The sequence below is a fragment of the Macaca nemestrina genome, chromosome 12 (assembly GCF_043159975.1).
Source record: "Macaca nemestrina isolate mMacNem1 chromosome 12, mMacNem.hap1, whole genome shotgun sequence".
In the NCBI taxonomy this organism is placed as follows: Eukaryota; Metazoa; Chordata; class Mammalia; order Primates; family Cercopithecidae; genus Macaca; species Macaca nemestrina.
In genome coordinates this window covers 13,742,572-13,761,133 of record NC_092136.1, presented here as the reverse complement: position 1 = coordinate 13,761,133, position 18,562 = coordinate 13,742,572, and the positions used below count along the sequence as shown (strand labels likewise).

The 18,562-nt window shown below is 39.6% G+C and overlaps 2 protein-coding genes across 6 annotated transcripts in view; one reads left to right on the top strand and one right to left on the bottom strand.

Annotated features, from left to right (window-relative positions):
• The window catches only part of LOC105464631 (membrane-spanning 4-domains subfamily A member 4A-like), a 356,637-nt gene that overhangs the window by 31,017 nt on the left and 307,058 nt on the right, over nucleotides 1–18,562 (bottom strand). For all 5 annotated transcript variants that reach the window (XM_071074542.1, XM_071074541.1, XM_071074540.1 and 2 more), the window contains one exon: nucleotides 7,645–7,801. The gene's annotated coding sequence lies outside the window, so the exon portion shown is untranslated. The remainder of the gene's footprint in view (nucleotides 1–7,644; nucleotides 7,802–18,562) is intronic.
• Nucleotides 1–18,562, top strand: part of LOC105464629 (membrane-spanning 4-domains subfamily A member 4A) — a 121,342-nt gene that overhangs the window by 63,365 nt on the left and 39,415 nt on the right. The window contains exon 2 of the mRNA XM_011712662.3: nucleotides 4,775–4,849. The gene's annotated coding sequence lies outside the window, so the exon portion shown is untranslated. The remainder of the gene's footprint in view (nucleotides 1–4,774; nucleotides 4,850–18,562) is intronic.

Genomic DNA, 18,562 nt, shown 5'->3' with positions numbered 1-18,562 from the left:
TACACAGGTATTGTGTCACAGCATTTGATTTACAGATGATTTTATCATCCAGGTTTTTTTTTTTTTTTTTTTGAAACCGAGTCTTGCTCTGTCACCCAGTCTGGAGTGCAGTGGTGTGATCTCAGCTCACTACAACCTCCGCCTCCAGGGTTCAAGCAATTCTCCTGCCTCAGCCTCCAGAGCACCTGGGACTACAGGCGTGCACAACCATACCTGGCTAATTTTTGTATTTTTAGTAGAGATGGGGTTTCACCATGTTGTCCAGTCTGGTCTTGAACTCCTGACCTCAGATGATCCATCCACCTCAGACTTCCAAAGTTCTGGGATTACATGCATGAGCCACTGCGCCCAACTATATCACCCATGTTTTAAGACTAGCACCTATAATTTATTTTTTCTGCTTTTCTCCCTTTTCTCAGCCTCCACCCTCTAAGAAGCCCCAGTGTGTGTTGTTCCCCTTGATGTGCTCATGTGTTCTCATCATCTAGCTCCACTTATAAGTGAGAACATGCAGTATTTGGTTTTCTGTTCCTGTGTTAGTTTACTAAGGATAATGGCCTCCAGCTCTATCCATGTTCCTGCAATGGACATGATCTTGTTCTTTTTTTTTTTATGACTGCGTAGCATTTCATGGTGTATATATACCACATTATTTTCTTTATTGAGCCTACTATTGATGAGGTTTTAAGTTGATTCCATGTCTTTGCTATTGTGAATAGTGCTGCAATGAACATAATATGTGCATGTGTCTTTAAAACAGAATGATTTCTATTCCTTTGCGTATATACCCAGAACAGGATTACTGGGTTGAATGGTATTTCCGGTTTTAGGTTTTTGAGGAATCACCACAGTGTTCCACAGTGGTTGAACTAATTTACACTCACACCAACAGTGTATTAACATTCCTTCTTCTCCACAACCTCGTTAGCATCTGTTATTTTTTTGACTTTTTGATAATAGTCATTCTGATTGGTGTAAGGGAGGCATCTCATTATGGTTTTCACTTGCATTTCTTTAATGACCAGTGATGTTGAGCTTTTTTTCATATGATTGTTGGCTGCATGTACACCTTCTTTTGAAGTATCTGTTCATTTGCATATATTATTTGTATCCTTCAAGCTTGCTTAACTTATTCATTAATTCTAATAGCTTTTTATTTGGTGGGGGAGTGATTCCCTTCTATTCCTCATTGGATGAGTATTTTTATCATACAAAGTATTGGATTTTCTTAATTTTTTTAATCTATTGAGGCATTCATGTGCCTTTTTGTGGTTTTTGTCTTTTATTCAATTAATGCATTATATAACACTGATTTTTTTGAATGCTAAGTTTTATATTCTTTTTTTTTTTTTTTTTTTTTTTTTTTGAGACGGAGTCTCACGCTGTTGCCCAGGCTGGAGTGCAGTGGCGCGATCTCGGCTCACTGCAAGCTCCGCCTCCCGGGTTCCCGCCATTCTCCTGCCTCAGCCTCCTGAGTAGCTGGGACTACAGGCGCCCACCACCGCGCCCGGCTAATTTTTTGTATTTTTAGTAGAGACGGGGTTTCACTGTGGTCTCGATCTCCTGACCTTGTGATCCGCCCACCTCGGCCTCCCAAAGTGCTGGGATTACAGGCTTGAGCCACCGCGCCCGGCCAAGTTTTATATTCTTAAGATTAATCTGACTTTGTCCTCATATATAATCTTTTTTATATATTGCTGAATTCTACTTGCTATCTGGGGAACCCGCCCCTGATAATTCACGTTATTTCATGTAGGTTCTTATCTATTTCCCTCAGTGTCGGCCAGTCTGAGAAATAAAGGGAAAGAATAAAAAAGAGAGAAATTTTAAAGCTGGGTGTCCAGGGGAGACATCACATGTCAGGAGGTTCTGTGATGTCCCCCAAGCCACAAAACCAGCAAGTTTTTATTAGTGATTTTCAAAAGTGGATGGAGTATACGAATAGGGTGTGGGTCACAGAGATCACATCTTTCACAAGGTAATAAAATATCACAAGGCATGTGGAGGCAGGGCGAGATCACAGGACCAGGGTGAAATTAAAATTGCTAATGAAGTTTCGGGCATGCATTGTCATTGATAACATCTTATCGGGAGACAGCGTTTGCGAGCAGACAACTGGTCTGACCAAAATTTATTAGGTGGGAATTTCTTCATCCTAATAAGCCTGGGAGCACTACGGGAGACTGGGGTTTATTTCATCCCTTATCTACAACCGTAAAAGACAGACATCCCCAAAGTGGGCATTTTAGAGACCTCCCCTTGGGAATGCATTCTCTTTCTCAGGGATGTTCCTTGCTGAGCAAAATAATTCAGCGATATTTCTCCTATTTGCTTTTGAAAGAAGAGAAATATGGCTCTGTTCTGCCTGGCTCTCAGGCAGCCAGACCTAATTGTTATCTCGCTTGTTCCCTGAACATGGCTGTTATCCTGTTCTTTTTTCAAGGTGCCCACATTTCATATTGTTTAAACAATTTGTGCAGTTAACACAATCATCACAGGGTCCTGAGGTGACATTCATCCTCAGCTTACGAAGATGACAGGATTAAGAGATTAAAGACAGGCATAGGAAATCACAAGAGTATTGATTGGGGAAGTGATAAGTGTCCATGAAATCTTCACAATTTATGTTCGGAGATTGCAGTAAAGATGGGCATAAGAAATTACAAAAGTATTAATTTGGGGAACTAATACATGTCCATGAAATCTTCACAATTTATGTTCTTCCGCCATGGCTTCAGCCGGTCCCTCTGTTCGGGGTCCCAGACTTCCCACAACAACTTGCTAATATTTATTTGAGTATTTGTGTCTATATTCATAAGAGACATTCATAGGTAGTTTTGTTTGCTTATGTTGTCTTTTCTTGATTTTGGTGTCAAAATAATACTAGCTTATGTAATAAATTTGGAATTGTTCACTTCTCTTGTAGTTTTTGATGGAAGGGTATTAATTCTTTTTAAAATGTTTAGTAAAATTTACCAGTGAAATCACAGGATCCTGGGCTTTCCTTTATAAAAGTTTTTAAAATTCCTCATTTAATCTCTTATTATAGATCTATTCAGATTTTGTATTTCTTTTTGTTTTTGTATTTCTTCTTCAGTCAGTTTTAGTAGTATTTTCATAAAAATTTGACCATTTCATATGTTATCTAATTTATTTGGATATAATTTTATAGTGTCCCTTATAATTTCTTTAATTCTGTAAATTTGGTAATTATGTTGCCTCTTTCATTCCTGATTTTAGTGATTTCTTCTTGTAATTTTTGTCATTCAATATAGCTAAAGGTTTTTCAAATTTGTTGATCTTTGCAAGAATGAACTTTGGGTTTTGTTGATTTACTGTAATGTGTTTCTACTCTCTATTATTTTCGCTCTAGTCTTTATTATTTCCTTTCTACAAGTTGTTTCCAGTTAGTTTGCTCTTCTTTTTCCAGTTTATTATGGTGGAAGATTGGATTATTGAGCCCTATAGAGTCACAATCAAATTCTAACAGATGTACAAAGAAGTGTTTATGTCACTGAAGAGCTAATAAATATCAAAGAGCTAATCCTACTGAAACTATTCCTAAAACATAAGGAGGATTCCTCCCTAACTGATTCTTTGCAAAATGTCAACCACGAACCTGCCTTATGACCTATCCCTTCCATTCCATTCCCATCCCTTCCATACATACAAAGAGAAATAAAAACATCTGTCCACACAAAAATTTGTAAAATGAATTTTCCTAGCAGTGTTACCTATAATAGTCAAAAGGTACAAACAACCCAAATGTCCAACAACTGAGGAATGAATAAATGTGCAAATAAAGAGTTCTATTCACCAGACTAGTATAGTGGATCCTCTTAAGCAAAGGAGTTCTGGAATTAAATTACCTGGTTTTAAATTTTGGCCCTGCCACTCTTTACTCAAGTTAATTAATCTTGTGTTTCTGTAACTCTATCCTGTGAATAATAGAGCATATCTCATAGAGAAATTTAATGATGAAATAGCACATATAAACATTTAAACCAGTGCATGTCACTTAATAAATACTAACTACATATTGGCTATTATTATTGGTCTTCCTACTCTCACTTACTCATTTCTGGCTCGAAGTATAAAACATAAATTTCCTCTAACACTTTCTGCCATTCAAGGACATGCTAAAGAGGGGCTTTATTCCTGGCATGACCCTGCTTCAACTGGTCCTATCTTAGGGAAGTGAAAAGCAGAGAGGAGGGGTCTATATAATTGGAGAGAGCATGTTATTCATGGTACCGTGTTGTCCGAGGTTGACTCTTCCTCTCTTTTGCAGTTTGTCTCAAAGATTGGTCAGAAGAGTCAGGGTTGTGCTTGTTTTTGCTCTCATGGACTAATTTAGATATAAGACTATGTAGAGGCAGGCCAGGAGGCCCTCCTCTTCCTCTTGTAATCTCTGTTCTAATCATAATGGAGTTTGTGAGGTGGGTTATGTTTACATTTTATTGAGTAGGTATAATCAAACCTATATGTAGACTTTAGCATCCCCTGAACAGAATACAAAATTTAGATTTGGAACAAAGGAATAACATAAAATAGCAAGCCTTATTTTTGGTCTTAAACTGAATCCATACCCTCAAATTTTGCTGAACTTGAGAGAATTGTCCCCCTCTGGGGTTAATTTTAAAGTCATTATAATAAAGTCCATAATATGATCATCCAGCAAATTGTTCCAGCAAAAAGAAGAGGTAATTTTTATTTCAAACATTAGAAGACCAAAGTAGAAGATATTAAGTCTTCCTCAAAATTTATCTTTCAGATAAAGGAAGGTGGCACAAGGAATATTATGTGGAGATTACTTCAGAACACTACAAGCAGTCCCTAATCAAGAGAGGTAAGAGCTAAAGGTAACAGGAACCCTAAGAGGTCTATGGGACTGCAAATGTCCTTTCTTGATAGAAGGCCCAACAATTAGCTCAGTTGTCTGTGTTAAATGTCTGGTAGTTTGTCATTGATACCTTCTGTTACATACCCTCTATGCTTCATCAATCATATTCTAATCCTACACAACCATTTTTTAACTCTGTATTTCTCCCATCTCCTCAAGCCAAGCCATCATCCTATTTTTATCAGGACTTACAGCCTCTGAATGTTCCCCAGTGTGCATTTGTGACCTTGGATGTTAAACCCACCCCTGACTTTGTAGCCAAATGATCAAATGCAAAAACAACTGTGTCACCCTCCCCTTTAAAGTCCTTTCTTTGCATTTCACCACCTTTAGTATAAAGATAAAAATTTAATGTTATTGATAACAAAAACTCTGCTACTTCAACCCATATCTATTATCATAGCCTTATCTTGAATTTATCCTTTTTATTTTTTAAAGCCCCAAGTATATTTTACTTATTTAAGTTGTTCTAAGGAAATTTCACTCATATATTGAGACATTTGCATATATTGAGCCCATTTGCAGGAATATTCCACCCCCCCTGCTATGACCACCTTACAAGAACAGCAACAAACCCACTACAGCATCTAATCCGCTCACGCACTAACAGTTTTGCGTAGTCTCTTGTCTTCTTTCAGACACCATTTCCCCACATTGCCCATTTCCCGCATGTGTATTACTCAACCTCTGGTGGTAGCTAAGGGTTTAAGAAATTTGTTACTTTCCTTTTACACCACATAAACCAAAGTTATTTTGAAAGAAATTAAAGATAATTCTTCTTAGTCCATCTAAATGTGTACCACCTTCTTCTTCTTCTCCTCCTTCTTCTTTTTGAGACAGTCTCGCTCTATTGCCCAGGCTGGAGCTCAATGGCATGATCTCGGCTCACTGAAAGCTCCACCTCCTGGGTTCACACCATTCTCCTGCCTCAGCCTCTCAAGTAGCTGGGACTACAGGCACCTGCCACCATGTCCAGCTAATTTTTTTTTTTTTTTGTATTTTTAGTAGAGATGGGGTTTCACTGTATTCAGGATGGTCTTGATCTTCTGACCTAGTGATCCACCCACCTCAACCTCCCAAAGCGCTGGGATTACAGGTGTGAGCCACCACGCCCAGCCTCTTCTTCTTTAATGTAAGGGAAACTCTGCCTCAATATCTCAGGCACACCTTCAGACTGAGAATTTAGGACATGTTGGGTCTGTCCTATCAAACACACCTGGTGGTTCTCTCTCTGTGTTTAGTGCCTCTCTGTTAAGACTGTAAGCTTCCCGAGGGCCGAGTCATTATATCACGTTAAGGCTTATAACTGACTCTTATGCTTTTCCATAATTCTTTGGTAACATAGGTCAGGTTCTGGTCATTCAAGGCTGGTGCTCTGTCTTTGTAAGACATTCTTGACATAAATTTATATAACTGCCTCCTATCTTTACACCACAGAAATCCATGTGTTAATTATCTAGGGTAGATAAGGTCCCCAAGGAAAGAAACACGTATTTACAAGGCTCCACTTCTCTACAATCAAAATATATATTTTTTTAACTGCAGAGAATATTGGATGCATATGAGGGAGGGACATTTCTTTTGGGTTGGAGAAGAATCTAAACCTTGGTTTTGTCACATCACCTATATGCATCAGGCTCTTGACAACTACAATGTCTTCCCCACACCCCGCCCCCCGCCCATAAAGAGGGGAGGGAACCTAGACCACCCTTCCCTCTTTGATTGGCCCCAGTCTCTTTGTGGATCAGCAGCACCACCATTCTCTTGTTTCCTCATTTTTATGTCACCATCCCCCCCGCCCCACCCCACCCCCTGCCACAATCACAAGGAGAGAGCATGAGGAGAGTGGTACACATGGTCACCCCCTTTTTCTTGGCAAAGTTATCAAATAGACTAGAAACCCAAAATGAGGCCTGAATCTGGATAGTTTTTAGGAGGATGATGGGGATGCAGAAGTGGTGGCATGGGAAGTGGAAAGGCCTGGACTAGGAACCAAAAATTCTGGGTTTTTTGCTCTCAGCCCTTTTATTAACTTGTGTGATTCTGGGTACATTATTCCCCTTTTCTGAGTTTCATTTACTTCATCTGGGGAAGGATTACAATGACCACGACTCTTACAAGCTTCTTTCTTATCCTAAGAATGCTAAAAGTCTACAAGGCATTTTTCATTAGATTTTATCATGAGCAGCTTCCGTTTACTGCCTGGGTGCCCATGAATAGTGCCAAAGACCACTGGAGAACTAGGGCAGGCCACAGCCCATCTAAATATGCAAGACCCTGCCTGTGCCCTACTCCATGTACACCAAATTCTGCACATGGTAGATCTTTTCCTAAATCTCAAATTATAAAAATAACCAGTCAGAGACAAAGCATAAAGACCATGGAAGAAGGACATTAACAGCAGATGAGGTAATCAATCAAAAGTTTAAAATATTGCTTACAGTGTTTTGGAATCCTGAGAACTTAAGGGACAAAAGTAACTTAAAAAAATCTCATCCAGCTCCAGTGTCAGCCTTGAGGAGGCTTTTCTAACTCCCATCAACTGTAGCAAAGACTGTTCCTCATCCCCTCACCAAATGCACATTTAAAGGTGCACGCAACCCACCCCAACCCTGACTACCAGCTTGTGTCATGGGAAGTGGGTTCATTTTTTTTCTCATTCCACTCCCAGAAATCCTAAACCCGGGAAGTGAACCAAACCATCAGCCCGAAAGCCTAGGAAGGCAAGTCCCTGGGCCTACCTTTCTTCGGGCCTGCAGTGTCTGCGGTAGGTCTGATGCGTGCAGGGCTCTGGGCAAGTTCCTCGAAGTTCTCTTTGGTCCAGACCCAGTCAGCTTCCCCCACTCCACACCTCACTCAGTTTAAATCTGCATTCCTCTTCTAGTAGACGTTTGGAACCTGAAAGGATGTGTTGAGAATTTCTGAGACCCACAACTAGTTCCTGTTTTGTATCGGAAGCATTAACTGATTTTGTGTTCCCAATATGGGTGTGGAAGTCTATTTTGAAATGTGTTGAAAAAGCAGTGGCTGCCTGATACAGTCTTTCCTATGAAAGTAATAGTGCTAATTACTGTGGGTATCAGTGGTGGAGGATTTTCTATGTGCCAGACTCTGCTCAAAGATTGTCATATACACAAGCTAAGTAAATGGTAATTTATAAATGCCCCCTTTCACAATTTCACACATTTCCATAGTATTCTTGTCTTCCTAGAGAACTACTATTACTATTGTATTAGGTTGGTGAAAAAGTAATTGTGTCTCAATATACACAACTTAAATATCTTATTTTCATGATATTTCACCTTTGGAGGTCCAACATGAATAGCCATAAAATGGGAACAAGTTTGTTGTACAGCAATAATTAATACAACATCTTTCTAAGTTAAAGAAGCCGCTGGTATCATAGAACAAGCTGGTCTTTGACTAAGACAAACCCAATGGCAATCATTTATTGCATGACCTTGTTAATCCCCTGAACCTGATTCATTTGTAAAATAAAATAATGCCTACTTTACATGGAGGAGGAAAACAAAGTGGCATGCAGTTTTCATTGATTCAGCATTTTCTTAGAGAAAAGCTACCATAAGCCATGTGCTTCAGATAAAATGGTGAAAAATCATCTTCGCTCAAGGATTTTGTAGACTACTTGACAATACAGACAAGTAAATAAGTCACCCATTACAATCAGTTACCTGCAAGGTAAAGTGGCAATGCTAATGAGTAAATAAATCATTACAACCGATTATAATCAGTGATCTGCAAGGTAAAATAGGGTATCCTAAGAGAGCTCATAGGAGGATCAAAGAACTCAACGTTGGGTAGGCAGAGGAGACTTCCTAGATAAGGAGACATCTAATTGGAGACCTGATGAATAAGCAAAAGACACACAAATGGAAGAAGGACGGAGCTAGATAATGTTGTTATTCCCATTTTCCCGAAGATGGAACTGAAACTCAGAGATATTCCTATAGCTGGTATAGATGAGACTGACATCCAGTTTTGCCTAATCCCAAAAACTTTGTTGTCTATAATCTGAAATTATTTTAATTCTCAGAATTAAAATGGGTTATATTTCAGAAATAGTGTCCTGGTTTTCATGTAAAGCAACAATAGGAATACATAATACTGAAATCAGGGAATTAGGGTCAAGAAAGAAGCAGTTCTCTAGGGAAGGGATGATGGTTACCTGAACTACCTGTGATGCTAGTGAAGTTGGAGAGAATGAATGGATTTGAAAGATGTTTAGGAGTGAGAAATGGCAGTACTTGTTGATATAATGGATATGTAAATCAGGAGAAAAAAACAGGAAAGGATGACACTGAGATTCTGGGTTAGGAAACTGAATGAGTGATGGAGCCATTCACTAAGGCAATAGACATGGACAACGACAGAACTGGAGGAACAAAGAATAAGACTTTGAGCATATTTAATTTGAATTGTGTGGGTCCTTCAAATGAGGTTGACGAAAGTTGGATAACTCGCAAGAGCTGGGGAATGAGAACATGGTTGTAGAGGTAAAGCCAATAGCTCTTCACCCAGAGGAATGAGCTCACCCAGGCTTGTGGGCGGAGGCAGAAAAGATCAAACCCTTTTTGCTAGAGTATAGAACAGTATTATCAGAAATAAGAGTTCCCAGAGGATGACAAAAAAGAGATTAAAGAAGATAACAGGCAAACTAGGAAAATGTGGCACTACGGAAGACAAAGGTACAGAGTTTCATGACTTTATAAGAGAGGTTGAAATTCTAGACTAAGAACAGATGTCAATCTTTCCTCCTCTTCCATATGGTGTGAAGTGAGATCTTATTAGTGTTATCATTAGCAGACAAATGATTTGAGGACTTATGGAGATATAAAGAACAATAGGCTGGGCGCGGTGGCTCACACCTGTAATCCCAGCACTTTGGGAGGCTGAGGCAGGTGGATCACGAGGTCAGGAGGTCGAGATCATCCTGGCTAACACGGTGAAACACTATCTCTACTAAAAATACAAAAAAATTAGCCGGGTGTGGTGGCGGGTGCCTGTAGTCCCAGCTACTCGGGAGGCTGAGGCAGGAGAATGGCGTGAACCCTCGAGGCGGAGCTTGCAGTGAGCTGAGATCATGCCACTGCACTCCAGCCCCGGCAACACAGCGAGACTCCGTCTCAGAAACAAACAAACAAAAAAATAGAACAATAAAAATGAAATTTGACAGAGAAACAGAAATAGAATCACCCTACCTCTAAATAAGCATAAGACAAAACTAACTACTATACAAATAAAAGCAAATAAAAAAGAGCTCAAGTTCAGTGTCAAAACTATAAGCAGCAGAGAAGTAGGTCAGAGCCCAGAGCAGTTGTTAATTAATTTTTAAAATTATATTGGAAAAGCTGGGTCAGTTGATCTGCTTTCCCTCACACAGGCATCACATAACAAGGTAGTTTATCCCCAAAGCAAAACATGAGAACTGTTTTATGAGCAAAAACCAAACAAAAAAAACTGTTTCATGGTTCTGGTCTACACAAGTATATAGAATGTGAGTGCCAGCTCTGAGTAAAAAACAGGAAAGAGACGAGAATTAAGGTCTAAGCTTCCATTCACAGGGTATAAAAGAAAAGAAAAAAGCAGAGAACCTTATGGAATTGATTCCCTAATGAAAGTCTTGAGCTCATACTTTAGAGCTGGGATTCTGATGATGAAGACACAGAGGTCACCTTAGTCTGGAGAAGGAGGGGGCTTTCTCTCAACTATGTCACAACCAATCTATATGTATAACCTGTCTTTATGCCCCCTCTTCTCTCGCAGTCACCAGATGTAGGCTGTGGTAAGCAGGACCTACATTCCCTGGCATGATAAGAGAAATTGCCAAATGAAAGTGTAAATGAACACTGAATATTTAAGAAAACCAATACTGTAAAATAGAGAAACCAAATACAACAAACAAATGAAAAATGATTTCTATTTTTTTGATTGAAGGTTCTATAATATACCCCTTTATTGCATTATTTCTCTCTCCAATTAATTTTAGTAGTTATAAAGTCTTTTTTTTTTAAATTATACTTCAAGTTCTAGGGTACATGTGCACAATGTGCAGGTTTGTTACATATGTATACATGTGCCATGTTGGTGTGCTGCACCCATTAACTTGTCATTTACATTAGGTATTCCTCCTAATGCTATCCCTTCCCCCCTCCCCCCACAATAGGACCCGGTGTGTGATGTTCCCCTTCCTGTGTTCAAGTGATCTCATTGTTCAATTCCCACCTATGAGTGAGAACATGCGGTATTTTGTTTTCTGTTCTTGCGATAGTTTGCTGAGAATGATGGTTTCCAGCTGCATCCATGTCCCTACAAAGGACATTAACTCATCCTTTTTTATGGCTGCATAGTATTCCATGGTGTATATGTGCCACATTTTCTTAATCCAGTCTGTCACTGATGGACATTTGGGTTGATTCCAAGTCTTTGCTATTGTGAATAGTGCTGCAATAAGCATACGTGTGCATGTGTCTTTATAGCAGCATGACTTATAATCCTTTGGGTATATCCCCAGTATTGGGATGGCTGGGTCAAATGGTATTTCTAGTTCTAGATCCTTGAGGAATCGCCACACTGTTTTCCACAATGGTTGAACTAGTTTACAGTCCCACCAACAGTGTAAAGTTATAAAGTCTTTTATTGTGTGTTCTTGTAATCCTAAAAATTAAAGCATGTGCATTTGATGTATCAAATTCTAACAACATTTAGAACATTTATTTCCTCCAGGAAAGTCAATAGTGTGATGGTAGATTTAATCCCAAATATATACATAAATATGTCATATGTAATACAATGCAAACATTTCAGACAAAATTTTAAAAGGTCAAAACTGAACTAATTACCATTTAAAAGAAGCAAATGTTAATGCATACAAAAAGTGTAAAGTACCAGGATGAGAAATGATATATCGAGCAAACCCTAACCCAAAAAAACTGATCAAAGAAAATTCACCTCGGAGCAAAATATGTTACTGGTGAGCAAAGGGACTAATTTTTAATTATAAAAATAGTACAATCTTCAGAAAGATGTAATCAGTTTAAGTGTGTATGTATTTAATAACAGAACCTCTAAATACACATAGCAAAAATTGACAACCCACAGAATATTAGATAATATTTTAATACACGTAATTAAGAAAGGATCTATATATCCAGAATATATAAAAAACCAGGGAACATTCAGAAGCCATAAGCAATAGTCCTGATAAAAATAGGATGATGGCTTGGCTTGAGGAGGTGGGAGAAATACAGAGTTAAAAAATGGTTGTGTAGGATTAGAATATGATTGATGGAGCCTAGAGGGTACGTAACAGGGTACAAACTACCAGACATTTAACACAGACAACTGAGCTAATTGTTGGGCCTTCTATCAAGAAAGGACACTTGCAGTCCCATAGCCCTCTTAGGGTTCCTGTGTCCTTTCGCTCTTGCCTCTCTTGATTAGGGACTGTTGTAGGGTTCTGAAATAATCTCCACATAATATTCCTCGTGCCACCTGCTTACACAGCATTTCCACTTCTGCCTGGACTTGGCCAGTAGCCATAGCCTACTGTTGTCCCAGAAAGTACTCAGACAAGCAGGACAGGCAATGCACCCACCACCCAGACTAGTAGCCGGGCAGGCAATGCTTGCTACAGCTTCCAGAGCAGTAGTCCCTCTTACATGTGAACTCATCCAGAAATTGCAGGCTTTAGGTGTGCCAGAAAACACCTGGCCTGTGGAGTGGACAACCTCACCCACCCACACCACTGGCAGCCATGCGGGCAACGCTTACTAGAGCCCTGGCCCAGCAGCTCTACTCTGTATGGAGTCAGCCAGAGGGCACAGCCTCCTGTGATCACAGAAAACACCCTGACAGCAGGGCAGGTAATGCAACCCAACCCTGCCACTGTTAACCTGCTGGGCAATGTCTGCTAGAGTTCTGGCCTAGTGGGCCTACTTCTCTGTGAGCTGAGCCAGCAGGTGCAGCCTCCTGTTTCCCTGGGAAGCATCCAGATGCCAGAGAGGGCAACCCTACCCACTCCTACCACTGGTAGACAGGTGAGCCACATCTGCTGGAGCTTCCAGCTCAGCAGTCCCACTTCTTTCTGGCTGAAATCACCAAGAAGTGCAGACTTCTCTTGCTCCAGAAACACCCAGATGATAGGGTGGGCAACTCCAACAATCTTTGCCTTTGGTAACCAGACAGCCCAGCTTATAGCCCAGTGGTCCTGCTTCCACCTAAACTCCATAGGCAGGGACAACACTGTGTTACCCTGGAAAGCATTTAGACAGCAGATGAGCACTAAGCTGTAAGGATACTACTTGTCTGCCAACTGTGGCCCCTGCCTAAGGGAACTTTGTGGACCAGAATGCCCAACATAATAAATGTGAGCAGAGAGACAGTAATCAGGGAAGCCTCATCCAATACCCAGGAACCAACTAGAATCAAAGCCAGTCTATTGACTAAAATCAAAGCCAATCAACTAACCCCAACTTATACCACAATCAAACCCCCAAGAGCATCATGAGAGCACAAAGGTAAGATATGTTGGCTAAAATTTCCCTTGGGAAGAGGAGGCTTCATTGAAAATTAACATTCAAATTGTGCTTTCAAAGAAGAGCAGATGCTTGCAGCCATATGCATTCTAGGTAGGGGAATCAGTGTGCACAGAGGCTAGAGTCCTGAAACAGTTTGGCTTACTGGGGGAACCGCAGTAACTTTGTTATGATTCTATCACAGTGGGAGAAGTGACAGTTTCATTTGGGTGAGAGATAAGATCCTGGATGTGCAAAATGTGGAATTCACAGGACTTCAGATGCTTCCTGGTGACATTGGGCTTTGTCATGGAGGCAATGTGCAGCCACAGAAGGATTCAAGCAGCACAGTGACAAAATCCCATGTCTGTTCCAAAGGTTCGTATTATAGTGGTGAATGTAAGGGTAAGGAAAGGCAAATAAAGGTCAAAAATCCAAAATAATAGACAAGGGATGGAATATTAATATTAGGCAACAAAAGATCTAAGGAAAATTCTCAAGTATGACAAAGGAGGGCATTTATAATGATATGTTGTTTAGAATCTTATGATCAAATAACATATAATATTCTACTAATAAAAAAATGCCCAGGAGTGTGAGAAACTAAAAAAAAAATAGTACTCATGAGAATTTTTAACATATATAAGTTTTGAGGAATGTAAGCCAAAAACGATGATTTGAATTATAAAATACTTGAATGAGTCAGCACTAAAGAAAGAATGCTTTTAAGAATCCTTGGTAAATAGGCAACAATTGTCCATATATTCATCCCAAATAAAACCTCACTAAATTAAAACAAAAAATCCAGCCCACATTAACTAAAAATAAAACTAGAGGTAAATAATACAAATATTTGTTACCAAAATAAGATTAATTTCAAGCCCAATGACTATTTATAGATTTTTAATTGTTAATAACCAGATTAAATGCCTAAAATGAATATATTTTGGTCATATTAAAACAAAAATATAAAGTATTCAGTAATTCACTCAATTGGAAACATGAAGAACTTTTATGGGGAAAGACACACATCTTTTATTTAGAAACATAAACAGAGACTTAACTGTATTGACTTATTTCTGGTTGTCAGTTATTCCAAACTTTTTTCAGATGTAATATAATATACTTTCAAATAACTCTCTTGTGGAAATTGACTTAATGTTCTTTATGTTCATATGGAATGAGTATGACTAGCCAAAAGTATTTTAATAAAAACTAATGTTGAAGTAAAGACAGTACTATCAGAAATTAAAATGGAGTGTACAATAACTAATACAAGTGATGCATTGTGTTGAAATAGACTGAATGACAGAAAATGAGAATAGAATGCCCACCTAGTAATCATAGAAAAAATACAAATGAATAAAGTGCCAGACCAGACAATTTAACTAAAGCAATAGAAACGGCCATGCATGTATGCATGAAAAAATGGATTTGAAAGCAATAATTTGTATAATGAAATAAACAAAAAGTGATGTGTCTTGAAACGGAAAAAAAAAAAAAAAAGTGGTTGGTGGAGAAAAGCTCTGAGAGTACTGTAAGAGGAACAGTTAAGATATGAAAGTCCCTGGAGAAGAGGAAGCTGGGAAAGGGCATGCAACATTGCACTTTTCAGCACAAAGGATCAGCACAAAGAGTTTGGAGTTCAAGTTCCCAGGGACATTAGTTCAGTAAGACTATGTGATAGCTGTTATGCAGTCATTTAGGGGCTGGTGGTGAAACTCAAGCCGTGCCGTCTTCTGATTGTGTCTAGTCAGAATGTACAACAATTATGCCTATGAGGTAATTTCATGGCATGGCATTGGTATATTTCCTTCAGGGCTAGAGAGACAGTCAAGTGAGGAAGACTGAAGCAGAAGGCTGAACATCTGAACATCAGAGTTATACATCTTGACATCCTTTGTCCTTACATTTTTTTTTTTTTTTGAGACAGAGTCTCGCACTCTCACCCAGGCTGGAGTGCAGTGGCGCCATCTGGGCTCACTGCAAGCTCCGCCTCCCGGGTTCCTGCCATTCTCCTGCCTCAGCCTCCCGAGTAGCTGGGACTACAGGCGCCCGCCACCATGCCCGGCTAATTTTTTGTATTTTTAGTAGAGACAGGGTTTCACCATGTTAGCCAGGATGGTCTCGATCTCCTGACCTTGTGATCCAACCGCCTCGGGTTCCCAAAGTGCTTACTTGTGTTTTAAAAACCAAGGCCCAGATAACTCCAACACTAGGTTTCTCCTATACCTGGCATTTGAAATCTTGTATTATTAGTTCAGAAGAAGCACTGAAGAGGCCTCAGTTCACAGGCTCGGGACTGATCCTGAAACAAAGGTGATCAGATGACACCCAGGCCCAGCTGGTCTCTGCCAATGAATGACTCAGGGCTGACTCTAAATATGGAAAACCAGAGAATCAGTACTATAACTGCCTACCATGCCCTGAACAACCAGTTATATGTATTGTATCTGGTAGAAATCCTATGCAGGGGTTGTTCATGTCATCCTTTGTGGAGTCTCTTGGTTGGATCTTCAACCACTTAATATTTTCATCAAGAATTTAGTTGCTGATCCTATTTGCAAATGATCCAAAAACAAGAAGTATAATTTATAAAATGAGAGTGTCAAGATTGAAGATACAACCCAAAAGTCTGGAACATTAGTGTTGGAATACATATCAAACTTAATCAGATAAAAATTAAAGTCCCAAGCTTATGTTTAAAAAAAAATCACCTGCACAAACCTGAGATGGGACTAGAACTTGCTTAACAAAAGTTAATGTGAGAAAGGCCTGGGCCTTTCTACTAGTTAGCTGAAAGGACGAATACAGAAGCAAAAGGCTCTCCAAGAAGTCTGCCTTTGCCTCTAGAGCAATGGATCTCAATCTTGTCTGAGCATTTGGATAACCTGGGTGACTTTAACACATACTAACACATGAGCCCCATTACCAGGTATTCTGATTTAATTAATATGGATTATGGATGGAGAGTCAACAGTTTTTGTAGCTCTTCAGCTGAGTCTACTGTATAGTCAACGTTACCAATTACTGCTATAAGCCTGTAGATAACAAACTTGAGTGTGTATCAAAATAATCTGGAGGGTTTGTTAAAACACAGATTGCACACCCAGAGTGTCTGATTCAATAGGTGTGGGGTAGGGTATTTGCATGTCAACCACAGTGTCAGGTGATACTGATGCTACTACTCTGGGAACCACATTTTAAGAGCTACTGCTCTAGATGAACCTGGAGTTCTCCAGATGCAACTAAAGGCTTGTTAATTCTACTGTTGGTGTTGAGCCAGGACGCGTAGAACCTGGCCCTGTGCCTATCTTCTCTTCTGAGTAGGATGTATTCCATAAGCTTTGGCCCTCTCTTTACATCTTCATACCTGTCTCTGGAGGGTAGGGCCAAGTTGGACTTGGGGATAGCAAACTGAGGCCTTTTATTGTAAGGACAGAGAGTAGGATGTGATGTCTTGATGCTGCCTCAGGTTACTAGAGGAGACAATGATCTCAGTTCAGAACCAAGCTTAAAGTTATAAATCTCTTGGGGACTACTTGTCCCAGGAATGCAAGCTGGGATTTACTTTTCAATCTTTCCCCAGTTTCTTCCCCAAAAGTAGCATATCTTTGAGAATAAATTAGGATGAATCAGCAATGGAAACCTCAAATCCCGGCATCAGGAAAATTCTCCCAGCACTCGTGGTATGGCCTGTTCACCATTGACCACAAAGACATGTAGGAGGTGGTACTCAATTTTAAGAAGCCCAGGAATACAAAGAGTTCTCTTAATACTTGCTCTGTAGTCCCAGTTGTGGTCATCTCCTTCCCTTTTTCTGTTATCCTCCCTACCAAAATGTCTTCTCGCAAAACTCCTAGCACCGTCTTAGCTTTTTCCTATACCTTCAGAACCTTCACCCCAAGTTCTCTCATCTTCAGTATGCTTTGTGAATTCTGTTCTGTTGCTTTGTCTTTTTTTTTTTTTTTTTTTTTTTTTTTGAGATGGAGTCTTGCTCTGTCACCCAGGCTGGAGTGCAGTGGATGGATCTCAGCTCACTGCAAGCTTTTTTTTTTTTTTTTTAAATTATACTTTAAGTTCTGGGATACATGTGCAGAATGTGCAGGTTTGTTACATAGGTATACACATGCCATGGTAGTTTGCCGCACCCATCAACCCGTCATCTACATTAGGCATTTCTGCTACTGCTATCCCTCTCCCAGACCCTCACCCCTCAACAGGCCCCGATGTATGATGTTCCCCTCCCTATGTCCACGTGTTCTCATTGTTCAATTCTCACTTATGAGTGAGGACATGCAGTGTTTGGTTTTCTGTTCCTGTGTTAGTTTGCTGAGAATGATGGTTTCCAGCTTCATCCATGTTGTTGCAAAGAACACGAACTCATCCTTTTTTATGACTGCATAGTATTCCATGGTGTATATGTGCCACATTTTCTTTATCCAGTCTATCATTGATGGGCATTTGAGTTGCTTCCAAATCTTTGCTGTTGTGAACAGTGCGGCAATAAATATATGTGTGCATATGTCTTTATAGTAGAATGATTTATAATCCTTCGGGTATATACTCAGCAACGGGATTGCTGGGTCCAGTGGTATTTCGGGGTCTAGGTCCTTGTTTTTTTTTTGTTGTTTGTTTTACTTCTTATACGTGACATTTTCCAGTCAGTTTCTTTTTGGTTGCTTTTCTGTACACTTAGAAATAATCAACATCTTTAAGTTACTAAAAACCTCCTTAGGGCACACATTAATCCTTACAATTCTGCAATTTAATTATTGCTAAGTCAATTTCATATGAGACAGAACAGTTGACATGATTCACATCCATGAAGTGTTTTAACATATGAAACAAAGAGGGGGGGTTTCAAATAAATGCCAGTGTTTTAAGTTTTTATTAATATATGTCTATGCTACTGGTAAGGTGCTCTCTGTGACACATTTCACTAGACCATCACAGCTCCTTTTGTGCCCTCTTTCTTCCTTTGGCATCTTCATTTCTAAGTGTATTCAATCCGCTATAGATACGTATGAAAGGAATATGCTTTCTCTTGAAGCCAGGAAACTTAGACTGTAATCCTGCATGCCCCACATACTGGCCCTATGACCAAGTTTCCTGAGGTTAGACA